Source organism: Amblyomma maculatum, chromosome 10, assembly GCF_055883805.1.
Source record: "Amblyomma maculatum isolate TAMU_Amacu chromosome 10, ASM5588380v1, whole genome shotgun sequence".
NCBI lineage: Eukaryota > Metazoa > Arthropoda > Arachnida > Ixodida > Ixodidae > Amblyomma > Amblyomma maculatum.
The window spans coordinates 136,644,998-136,658,162 of record NC_139353.1 but is presented as its reverse complement, the minus strand read 5'-3'; positions in this window follow the sequence as shown (position 1 = coordinate 136,658,162).

Here is a 13,165-nt window from a genome sequence, read left to right as displayed (position 1 = left end):
TTTTGCAGCTGCATAATATATGATCGTATCCTGCTATTTCGCCGCAGTGTTTACAATTTGGATTGTATTGTGCTGGGTACATGGGCTCGAATTTAGAAGGGCTGAAGAAGGCACGCGTCTGGAGCCGACGCCAGATTACTTCCTGCCTTTTGTCTAGTTTCTTGTCTGGTGGAGGATATATCCGCCTTTCTAGTTTAAAGTGATTAGTGAAGTCATGAAATGAGATTAGTGCATCTCTCGAGAAATTGGGGGAATCAACCTGGCTCACTGCTCGGCTGACATAACCTCGAGCTATACTGTGAGCCAACTCGTATCCTTTGTTCCCCGAGTGTGCCGGCACCCATATTAATTCCACCTCTTTTTGGTTCCAGTCTTTATATCTTAAAATTCGCTCTGTCTCTTTGGAGATAATGCCGCTCGCAAAATTGTTTATAGCAGATTTGGAGTCGCTGATTATGGTAACAACTTTGGTGCTGACCATCGCCATGGCGATAGTCGCCTCCTCCGCTGTCTCTGAGTAGTGTGTTTTTATTGAACCTGCCGTTAATGTTTTACCCGAGTCGTTCACGCCCACGATAGCAAAAGAGTTGCCTCCTTTTTATTCTGCCGCGTCTACATAAACAGTGTATTCAGAGCCTTCTAAGTTGGCCTCAAGGGCCTTTGCTCTTGATTTTCTCCTGTCTTCATGAAATGCAGGGTGCATGTTTTTTGGTAGCGGTTTAATAGTAAGTGCGTTCCTTACTTCAGTCGGCAGTTTTACTTGTGCATTTCTTTTCGGGATTCTATCTTGTAGTCGTAATTTACCCAGGATTTTGCCATCCCGTGGATGTGGTGGCGAGCCTCTTTAGTTGTGTTATTATATGTGCCTCGCATAGTTCCATGGTTTTATTGTAGACCACCACTTTAAGAAGTCTTTCCGTAGGGGTGCAGTGGGGTAGCCCCAGTGCTGCTTTATATGCCTGCCTTATGATCTTTTCAATTTTGTTCTTTTCTGCCACCCCTAGCTTGAGGTAGGGGATGGTGTACACTAATCTGCTTTTCACAAAAGCCTGAACAATTGGGCACAAAACTTTCTCTTTGACCCCGCGTCTTTTGTTGGTTATTCGCCTTATCAACCTGGTTGTCATGGTAATTGTTGACTTAAGTCGATTTATTATTTCTGTGTTCTTTCCATTGTCTTGGATCATCAGTCCCAAGACACCAAGACCCTGATTTTGTCCACTCTGGTTTTCGGTGTGCCATTTATTTCCACCAAAATGTCTTCAGCGTTGATATCGCGCTTTTGTTTGTTCCTCGGATTACCAGAAGTTCCGATTTGCTTGGTGAGCATTTCAGCCCTGCCCATTCCGCATATCTTCAACAATGTCGATTGCCTGTTGAAGATTTTCTTCCATTTCCCCATCGTTGCCTGTGCATGTGCATAACATGACATCATCAGCATATAGCGTATGTTTCACCCCTTTCACAGTTTTCAGTAATGGTGGGAGGTTCTTTAACGCAAGGTTGAAGAAAGGGGAAAGAACTGAGCCCTGTGGGGTGCCCTTGTCTCCTAGCTTAATTTTTTCAGGCCTGACGTCTCCAAGGATTATTTCTGCTGTTCTTACGGTTAGAAATTCCCTAATGTAATCGTAAATACTCTTGCCAGGGGAAATTTCCTCCAGATTATTAATATGACTTCGTATTTGATATTATCAAAGGCTTTCTGTAGATCAAGGCCAAGTACAGTTTTTGTGCCCCCTTTATTGGGTGCGTCAATTATGTCTGCTTTGAGTAGAATCATTACATCCTGCTTGGACAGCTTTCTCAAAACCTAGCATTGTTTCGGAAAATACCTCCCTTTCCTCTGCATACTCCTGAAGTCAGTTTAGTATTACATGCTCCATCAGCTTCCCTAGGCACGATGTTAGCGATATCGGCCTTAGGTTGCCTACTTCAAGTTTCTTCCCAGGCTTCGGAATGAAGACCACTTTAGCATGTTTCCACTCTGAAGTCATCCTACCTCGTTTCCATACCCCATTAAGAAAGTCTGTGAGTGCCGCCACTGATACTAAATCTAGGTTTATCAGCATTTTATTGCTGACCCCATCTGCTCCCGCTGCTGATGTGGTTCTTAGCTGACTCATTGCTCTCTATACCTCCGCTATTGATATGTCTCTATCTAACTCTGTGTTCTCTGGTCCTCGATATGGTGCAGATGAATCCCCTTTGCACGTATTAAGGTATCTGCTCTTCAGTTCCTCTATGAGATCTTCAGCCGTGCCCTGGTATTTATGAACCAATCTTTTAAGCTGTCTTTGAGCGGCGGTCTGAGTTTGTCCTGGACCTAGCAAGTGGCGAAGAAGTTGCCACGTGTTTTTACACCCAAGTTTACCATTCATTCGTCGCAAATCTGCCCCCCCCCCCCCCCCCCCCCTCCAGTGTTGACTCTGAAGTTCGTTCGCGTATTCTTTAATCTGTCGTTCAAGTGTGCGTATTCTCTTCTTTAGCCTTCTATTGCGCCTCTGCCTTTTCCATCTTTTCGTAAGGCTCTTGTGGGCTTCCCACATGTGGGCCAACCTCGAATCTGTAATATCATTTCCGGCAGTTGCGATCTTTTTAGTGTGTGTGTTTACATCACTTTTGAGTCGTTCAACCCATTTATTTAGATTCACAATCTCCCTCAGAGCGGTTCTGTCCCTTACTTTTCTAAGAGTATCCCAATCTGTCAGCTTCTTTTTGTGCAGCATCCCCTTCAGCGTTCTGGTATGTATTTCAATCTCTATGATATAGTAATCACTACCTAAGGTATGTCCTGTGTTTGACCACTTCTCGCCCTCAAGGTCTCTGCCCAGCGTCAAGTATGGGGACGTGTCTACACTGATGCTGTTGCCTATCCTTGTGGTGTCTTGCGGGTTGTTTAGTATTGTTAGTCTTAAGTGTTGATTTTCTATCCATAGTTTGTTTCCTTTGGGGGAGGTCATCCTATATCCCCAAGCAGGATGCGGGGCATTGAAATCCCCAGTGATTATTAGCGCTTTCCTGTCAGCTAGTCTTATGGCTTTCCTTAAAAGATCTGCCAGCCCTGCCCCTCGGTTTTCGGGTGAGTTGTACGTATTCAGAATAAAGAGACTGTTGTCTCCCTTTGTGTTTGGGATTAGTTCAGTCATTACATAGTCTTCACTCCTGCTTTCGAGTTCGTGTTGTATTGCTGTCAAATTTCTCTGCACTAACGTAGCCGTGAACGACCTAGGTTTATGGCCCCTTTGTAACTCTAGCGGGGTATACGCGGCGTAGCCGGTTACTTTTACTGTGCCGCTTGCCTCTTGTAGCGTGATTACATCGGGTGTGTTTTCAATTTTTTGAATGTGTGCCTGCAGGTTCCCTCTCTTAGAGTGGAAACCTCTGCAGTTTCACTGCCAGATTTTAATTTGGTGGTGAGGGATGTCCTAGGACTGTTGCTGCGGGGGCAGCTGAGGGAGGGCGTTGCCGGAAACCGGGGGAAACCTTGCTTCTATGTTCGTTAGTCATTCCATAATTTGCTCGAAGCAAGTCATTGTGTGTTCTCTGACCATGAAGAATTCCGCCGTAAGATTATCTACCTGCTCGGTTAGTTTGTCAACCCTAGCCGAAACTGCATCTATTCTGGCATCTTGAGCTCCTGCCCGCTTCATGAGTACATTCATGTCCAACCTAAGTTTGCTGTGTGTCGGGGTCGATACTTCCTCATTCAAATTTTCTGTCACCTTTTTGGGCTTGCTGTCCTCTGTGTTTTCCTCTCTGGGTAGAGGTCTTTTCGCGGGAACTCGGGTGTCCGTCTCCATTGATGTTTCGTTATGTGCCATTTCGTTAGCATTACGATTGACTAGTGCTTTGTGAATTCTGGATAGGTGACTTGTCGAGTACCCTCTGCATTTTCGTGTAATCAATAATAAGTTTCCTCATTTCTGCCAATTCCTTCTTTATGGTTTTAAGCTCTCTGTCCCTATTAGCGAGTTGTTTTACCAGTTCGTTCTCTCGAGCCGTTTCCCAAGGGAAGGTCTTAACTGGCCAGCTCACCTTTTTGCATGTCTCCATTCTTGCTTGGACTCCTTCCTTTGACTTGGCTAGGACCTGAACCGACGACTACGTCTCCTGTCTCCGGCAGTTGTGGAAAGGAGTTCGACCTACTTTTCCCCCAGTAGCCTTTGTGGTTGTCGTTGACCCGCGATCGTGGCTGGTGTGCAGAGTCATGTTGCCCTAGGTCGTTCTTGGGTTTGTGGGGCCGTGTCTTGAGCAGCCTATACTTGCAATTCCTACTGCCGGTGTTGTGCATCCCCCCGCATACAATACATTCGGGCTTGCACGTCGGTAGTTTTCCATCCGTTGACTCCGGGTGGTTTTCGCCGCATCTGCGGCAACGCTCTAGCCGTGACTTGTAGCACACATCCGTCCTGTGCCGCGTCTTCCTACAGTTGTAACATGTCTCCATCCGCTCTCGGTACGGCTATACGGTGAACACTGACCCCAGTAGAAAACTTGTCTTGGGAGCCTTTCCTCTCCAAAGGTGATCAGGATAGATCTTGACTTGCCGATTCTCCTTGCGTTGAGTACGGCGATGTTCGGGTTCCGCTTGATAAAGCCTTGGCGGACTTCCTCCGGAGTTCCGATGTCGTAGGCATTGTATACGACGCCCTTAATAGTGTCGTCGGGTGCCGCGATGTAGGGCGACATGTCGAGGGTCTTCTGGTCTATAACTATGGATTTGATGTTCACATAAGTGCTCGCTCGTTGACGATTGGGCGTGCTTATCGTGTACGTGTTGCTCCAGGAGTTGATCTTTGAAATATCTTCGTCCAGGACGTTTACATAGGGTAGGTTTGCAGACCGCACATGGACTGCAGTAGGTGACGTGGCACATAGTCATTTAAATTCCAGCCTCTTGGCCTAAAGATTATTTTATGTCGCTCTCCGGAAGCTTCGGCATTGGTGCCCTCTTGCGGATGATCTTGCCTGCTTTTCTGAATGACAGATTTCTTCTCGCCGGCGCCGTGCTCGCCGGTGTTCACAGAGCTCGACGCGGGTTTCGCGTCTTTCTTCCTCATGCGGTTGTGCATACTGAGAACGGTCTGCCACTCACCGTTGGCGGACCACTAGGGGGCGGCAGAGGACAACGGACGAACTCCAAATGAGCTCCGCTGATTTCGTGTTTTTACCCTAGACAGTGATACCCTACAATACTTCCGTTGATATCGCCGGTTTCCTGAAGACAAGCGGAATCCAGAGACACCAACCAGAAGTACGTACAACAAATTTTGACCATTTTAGGTCAACTTTTCCTCGTGGCCAAGCCAGATACCTCGCTAGGCCTACTGCGCCGCGCCGAAGAATATGGAGCTCTGCGTTGCAGCAGCGTTCGCCAGCTGGGCTGCGCTGTGGACCGTGCCCGCGCGCCGTAATTCGCCATGAAAGTCACCGTAGAAGGCATCCCAATTTCTCGAGAAGAATTAGCAGGCAGTTATTGGTTGACTAAAATAAACAAGTTCCGGGAAGCGCGAACAACATCAGGGCCTGCCGTGCCAGATTTCTCTGGAGACAAACCGGGACCGAACCAAGCGTCCCAAATCGACAATGGGCTACGTGCGAAGACGGAAGCTGAACTCACGCCTCAGCAGCGAGGACGCTTTCTAGCCAAAAAATCTGTAGCATCGAACCAGCCTCGCTTACCCAGCAACGCTCTCAAGCTTATTGTGCACCCACGGGGTGGACTGCTACTCTCCAAGATTACAACCTACCAACTACTAGAAGCGATTTGCACTGCTGCTCACTTCACCAGGGACGCTGTTCGTCACGAAGACCTAATACAAGCTAACCTGATCCAGAATACGTTCGTTTACTGCGCCCCAGTCGTCGAAAGAGCTGAACGGGTGATGCAACTCAAAGAGATCGCCGTTGACAACAAGGTTGGTTGGTTGGTTTGTGGGGTTTAACGTCCCAAAGCAACTCAGGCTATGAGAGACGCCGTAGTGGAGGACTCCGGAAATTTCGACCACCTGGGGTTCTTTAACGTGCACTGACATCGCACAGCACACGGGCGCCTTGCTTTTCGCCTCCATCGAAAAGCTGCCGCCGTCTACTGCGCTCCAGATGATAGTTCGAGCCGTGGTGTGATTCGCGGCGTCGACCTCCGACTGGATCGAAATACAATCCAAGCAGTGTTACAAAACAACCGTAACACACCCATTGTGGACTTTCGGCGGCTCGGGATCCACCACCGCAGTACTCATCACATTTGCTCAGCGCCAAGTGCCTACCTGTGTCTACTTTTGCAATAGTCGCCACAGATGCAACTTATTCAAGAAGTACAAGGTGTGCTATCGCTGTGGCGAGCTCGGTCATCAAACCGATGTTTGTGCAAGCACAACTACCAACTGCAGAGGTTGCGGACTATCCAATCCTACCAACGACCACACGTGCAAACCAATCTGCCGCCTGTGCGGCAAAGAACATCTCACGGGCGATAGTCGCTGCAGGGAAATCTTCAGGATTCCTTACGAAGTCAAGCGCAGGAAGTGGAATAAAATTCGAAATGCTGAAGAAGAGAAACTCAAGACCCAAGAGATCGCCAAGCGGATCACACTCAAGCGCACCAGCCGATGGGACCGGCAACGCTCCGATAGCCAGCAGCGGCAGCTCCGAGAACGCTCGAGCTCTTTTCCACCGCTCAAGTCTCCCGCTCCACGGATGGGTTCTCAGGGGACCTCCCGGACCAATCCCGGGACACCTGCAGTCGTCCAACAGACAGGGGACTCTCCTCATCCTTTGCAGCAGCCACCTGGGCTACCACCATCTCTACCCGATCTACGAGAACGTCAAGAACCGGTGAGTACGCAGGGACTCCCACTACTCCGGACACACACAAAGCGATTATGGAACTGACAGCAGTCATCCACCAACTTATACTCAGAGTAGAGGCTCTCGAAAAGCCAACTCACTCCGTCTCCCCCGCATCCGCAGGGATCATATGAATCAGTACCTATAAATATCGCTCCTCCCAACCGATCCGCACAAAAAAGCAAAGCAACGTCCGACACCGACTCACCCGCGGAGGGTTGGCAGGCACGTTTTGCCAAAGTTGAGGAAAGCTGCAACCTCAGTCAAACTCGCATCAAGGCTTTAGAAGCGCACGTCGAACGCTCACTCCACACAATCGGCTCACAAGTCACGCAACAATTTGAGATGCTGAGCAAAGCTATAGAAGCACAGGGCAAACTCCTCGCTGCCGTGGTACTCGCGGCCCCTGCGCCGACACCCGTTCAAACTGCACAACTATCCCAGCCTAATCATGGCTCTCGGGTAACACCACCATCTGGCAGTGGAACTGTCGTGGGTTCGCGCGTAAGCGCCCGGTCCTCCAGCAGTTCTTCGCCGCGAGTGATCGCCCCGAACTAATAGCTCTCCAGGAATGCGACAAGAACACGAAACTTGCCGGTTACAGTACATACCTATCGGAACGAGTAAAACCTCGAATAGCTACTCTCGTCAAACGTAATCTCCTGTCCTCCAACATAATTTAGATCCGACTTTCCCCGAATACGTTTTCATAGAAATATTACCTCAACCCTCGCGTAAACGTCGCACTAGTCTGTTTATAATTAATGTCTACAGCCCTCCCCGAGCTCATAAGGATATTTTCGGACCGCTTTTCCTCAAAGCCCAGCAGCTGGCGCAGGGGCAACCCCTCCTCATTCTCGGTGACTTTAATGCGCATCACCGCGCTTGGGGCTATCACTATGACTCTGCTAAAGGTCGACGCCTTTGGAATGGCTGGCATACGAACCAGCTGACCCTTATCATGGACGTGTACGTCCTACCCCACTAGACACAGTATGGGCCTACACCGTGATAAAACGCCAGATCTTGCCTTTACGACCTCCGGAGTTAAAACGACTTGGTGTCACACTCACGAAAACTTTGGGAGTGATCACTTCGTACTCGAAATCGTAATACACGAGCCCACCAGGCAATGTACGCGGCCGACTCAGGTGATTGACTGGGACTCCTTCCGGACGCACAGGAAACAGCAGGACAAACCTCCCGCTATTACTGATGTCAAGGCGTGGACAACCGAAATTGTCAAACAAGTGGCCGACGCCACTCAAACCGTCGAGTTAGAGGACAGTATCCTACACTTCGACCGCTACTACGCCCATTTGTGGGAGCGTAAGAAGTCGCTCGAAGCTCTACTTGCCACTTGGAAATGGGACCGCGATATCCGGCGCAGACTGGCGCGCGCACATACGAATATCGAGAACTATGCAATACAACTCACTCGACAGAGCTGGCATAACATATGTGACCAGATGAACAAGACTCCAAATGCTCGTAAGACGTGGAGCCTCCTTCGACATTTAGTCGACCCAGAAGGAGGCAAGCTCCAGACGCGCCAACAGTTCGAGCGAATCTTCCACCAGTATCCTGGCATGTCTCACGAGCTCAAACAAGAGCTTATAAATACTTACATCCGCCCTAAACCAACAACCAACCTCCCCTTCTATCAGGGCGCGGACAATCTCTGTCTAGACGCTCCAATCACTTTTGCGGAGGTCCGAGCAGAACTCAATCGCCTCAAGATGACTTAGGCGGCCGGCCCTGACCGCAGTTCAAATAAAATGCTTAGGAATCGTGACGACGCATCCACTCATGCTCTTACCGACTATTTTCAAGAATGTTGGGCCAGCGGTACCATCCCTTAAGAGTGGAAATGCGCCAATCTAGTTCTCATCCCCAAGCCGGGCAAACCACCAACCTTGGCCAACCTCCGTCCCATCTCTCTCACGTCCTGCGTTGGGAAGCTGATGGAACACGTTATCCAGACCAGACTCTCACGATACCTTGAAGATAACCATCTTCTACCAGAGTTTGGCTTCCGCCCTCATTTAGCGCCCCGGACATTATGCTTCTTCTCCATCATCAGGCAGTCATGAGACGTACACTAGACACAAAAGTCATCGTCGGCCTCGATGTTGCCAAGGCATTCGACAACGTCCTCCACGAAGCGATTCTTCAACAACTTCAAGCTCTCGGTGTTGGACATCGCATGTACGCGTACATCCGAAACTTTCTCACCGACCGCACAGTGCAACTTAAAGCCGGCACTGGAGATCCTTCCATCATCTCTCCGGGAAACCGTGGCACGCCGCAAGGCGCCGTACTTTCGCCGATGCTTTTTTAACGTTGCACTGACAGGCCTGCCGAAGCTACTGGCCGACATCTCCCACCTGCATCACAGCATTTATGCTGACGACCTCACACTTTGGATCACGCGCGGCAGTGACGGCCAGATTGAAGAGACTTTACAGACCGCGATCGAACGAATTGGAGATTATCTAAGTACAGTTGGCCTCACTTGCTCGGCGACAAAGTCCGAGTATATCATCATCCCTTCCCCGGGACGGCGCCCTTCAAATATACTACCTGACATCAACCTGCGGGTGCAAGGAAACCCGATTCCTCGAACAGACAACATCAGGATCTTGGGCTTGCATCTACAGGCCAACGGCAGCTACAACATCACGATGCAACGCATCGACCAGTCGGTTGTACAGACCGGACGCCTCCTTATGCGAATCTCCAACAAGCATCATGGCATGCGAGAGTCCAACCTCCTGCGCCTCGTTCAAGCTTTCATCTGCTCCCGCATCACCTACTCTGGACCCTACTTACGTCTCACTCGTGCCGAAAGCGAACGGCTAGAGGCGTCACTTCGAAAAGCATACAAGACGGCCTTATGTCTTCCCATGTCCACAGCTACCCATAAGCTCATGGCTCTCGGAATCTCCAATACCGTGAGCAAACTGATCGAGGCAATCCTCACCGCCCAGTATGAGCGGCTCTCACTCACACACGCTGGCGGAGCGGTACTGCAGCAAGTCGGGATCTCCCCGCTGAGATCGGCCCCAAGTTACGCTGAACTTACACCGGAATATCGCCTAAATCTCCGCATTCCTCCCCATTCCCAAACGGATGCACCCGGAACACCACGTCGAGAGACGGGCCGACCGGGCTCGTCAATTCGAGAAACTCTTCAGTGGACGTCCGGACGTCACGTATACGGACGCCTCTTACCATCCATCGAGGCCAGCGATGGTGGCGGTAGCTCTCGCCCCTCACCGCAGCTGGTACACAGCCTGCAGCATTCGCAATGCAGAAACAGTCACCGCAGCTGAGGAGGTTGCCATTGCGCTAGCGCTAGCCGACCCTAATACTAAAGTCATCATCAGTGACTCTCAACAGGCTATTCGCAATTACGATGCTGGCCGTATCTCTTGCCAGGCGTTACACATTCTACGTTCTGCAGCACCCTCTTCCACATCTCGCTTACTTCTTTGGGCTCCAGCCCACGAGTCGCTCAGCGGAAACACCCAGGCACACACTCTCGCTCGAGATCTCAGCTGCCGAGCCGAGAGTATGAACAGCCACCCTGCTTCCGCTGACACGAATATCTCACGCGCTTCTCTACTCACTACTTACACGGACATACTCCAGCATTACCGACTCTAAATGTGCACATATCCTCCCGAACACCGCGATCTAACAAGACGCGAGGCCGTTCAATGGCGCAAACTACAAACTGACAGCTTCCTACACCCCCTCTTATACAGCAGGATCTTTCCGGATCAGATAGCCCCCATGTGTAAACACTGCTCAACTCCGGCCACACTCATACACATGGTGTGGACTTGTACACATTACAACACAGACAACTCAAACATCCCAGAGACGTGGGAGTCTCTCCTGTGTACTTCCGAGCCAGCAGACCAACGCTGGCTTATCCAGCGCGCGGTGGAGGCTGCGGCATCCCAAAGGATCCCCGCCGACCACCTCTAAGTCAGCGCAACCAGTCCTTTGACTGGTCCCCTGTTCTTTTGGCGCAATAAAAGAGTTCTCCACCACCACCACTCAACGTTCTCGAATACTGTGGGGTCAATATCATTTCCGTCCACAACGCTTTTCATAGTGGTAGTATGAGGGCCGCCACAGTGACCGGCGTCCGTCGACGTGGGATAGAGTATGCGACGCTAGGTCTGAGAGTTAGGCCTAGCTCTTCTATCTTGATGGTGAAATTCCGATGAAAGAGGAAATAATCCACCGAATGGCCAAACTCAACTCTTGCACGGAGTGATGACCAGGATCTCTGAGGTAGTCTTCGGCCCGTAGGCGCAGGTGAACGCTCTGGCTGTAGGAAGCCTGCTATTGGCTCTGTAGCTGAGCCACCTCCGCTGCCTCGTGCGGACAGAAGAGAGAAAGAGAAGAAAAAAAAGTGCCCAAGATTACGTTACTTCCTAATGCGAAATTTGAGCGCAGCTCTTCAGCTGTTTCACCTTTTCGATAGACTGAGGCAAAGATTTCGAGCAAGACATGTATGTGCAATGACAGACAACGTTTTGTTTTAATGTTTCGCACGTAGTTTACCTCAAGAAACACTCCACTAACAGTTCTTGGCTGTAATGAAAGAAGCTTTGTGGTCAGAGAAATGAAGACATGTAGGACATTTGGCAGTCCACACTGAACCCTGGCCAATTCCCCTTCGTGGGTATGTGCCAAATATCAAAAAAGTTGAAGAAATGAAGAGAGCAATTGAGTTATCGGGTGGTTGCGGGAGGCAGCGCGTGGGTCCATAGGAACGTTGCCCAACTGATGCAGCTAGCGAGCGAAGCGAGTGAGAACGGTTGGTTGGTTGGTTGGTTCATAGGAAGGGAAAGGCGCAGTATCTGTCACACTTGCTCTGTGGACACCTGAACCGCGCCGTAAGGGAAGGGATGAGGGTGGGAGTGAAAGTGGATAGAGAGAAAGGGGGGGATGCACGCACCGTGATCCGCTGATAGCGAGCTGCGGCGTTCCGGCAACCGCAGAGCACCCTCGCCATCACGCATGAAGAGGGGGGTACCCCCTCCTCCTTTTTCTGCATGACGGCGACCACCGGTGTTCTACGCAGTATGCTGTCTTGACTCGCTAGCGGCGTCAGCGGCATCAAGTCGCTGCTAGCGTTGCATCCGGCGACCCCCCCCCCCTCCTTTCCTCGTTTTCTCCGGTTGCTGCGTGCGTTCCTGCCCCCATCGTTCGCCGCTGAGTGTACCCCCCCCCCCCTTCCTGCGAGGCTCCAGTTGCTGAAGCGCATGCTCGAACTCTAGGGCTGAAAGAGGGTGGCACTGGGGCATGCCAACGCCGCCGCGAAACCCAGGAACGGGCGCCAAAGAGCTGCGCTCTAAAAGAAGAGGGAGAAAAAGAGCGCGCCGCAACCTCCGCCCGTCCTCTGCACCGAGTGCTCCAGTGAACTAAGACAATTTACGGGCGGGCCTCAAACATCCTACTGCTCCCTTTTTAATATAGTGTACATACCTTTTATTTTTACCTATATCCTGTCCTTGCAGTCGCTCACCTCTTTGATTTCCTCTCCTTCTCTATTTACTTCCGCCGCTGTCACGAAATCTGCGCACATTTTTAGTTTCATTGCAGCTTACAGGCGCGGAACTTCGGTCAGGATCCTCGGGAAATGTTGCGCCCTTGATATTGCCCAACACCAAATCGTAGATAGGGCGTTCCATGCAAAGGGCTGTCAATTTTCCAGATTAATATTGCATTTGCACTTCAAATTTTGCCTCAGGTAGCAACTGAATTGAGCCGTCAATCAGCCTCACAGGGCATTTCTCACCAGTCAGATCATTCTCATGAATCAAACTTCGTTTAACAATTACGGCACTGCTACCTGTATCTCGTTGCACAGAAACTGATTTTCCTCCTATCTTTCCCCTCGAAACCGGCATCCGATTCATCGCTGCTCCAGGTTACGCGTGTACTACGGCGTTCACCACCCGGATTTTCTTGTGCTTCTTTTGACTGACAGCCTTATCTGCTTCCTCCTCCTCTAGGCCGTGCACCAAGCGGACATTCTTGCCATTCTTCAGCTCAACAAAGCCATCGGCATCTTCTTCCTCCAGGCGACATTCCGACTCTGACAGAGCCCTCGCGCATGCCGCCTGCGGGGCTGCCTTGCCAGCGCCGGGACACAACATCGCTTTGTGGCCCTTCTGTCCGCATTTCCGACACGCGGATGGATGGCGAGTTTGTGGCAATTAGGTGCATAATGGCCTAGTTGTCCGCAGAGATAGCACCTCGGGGATGACTTTACGCTAGGTTTTGTCTGTCG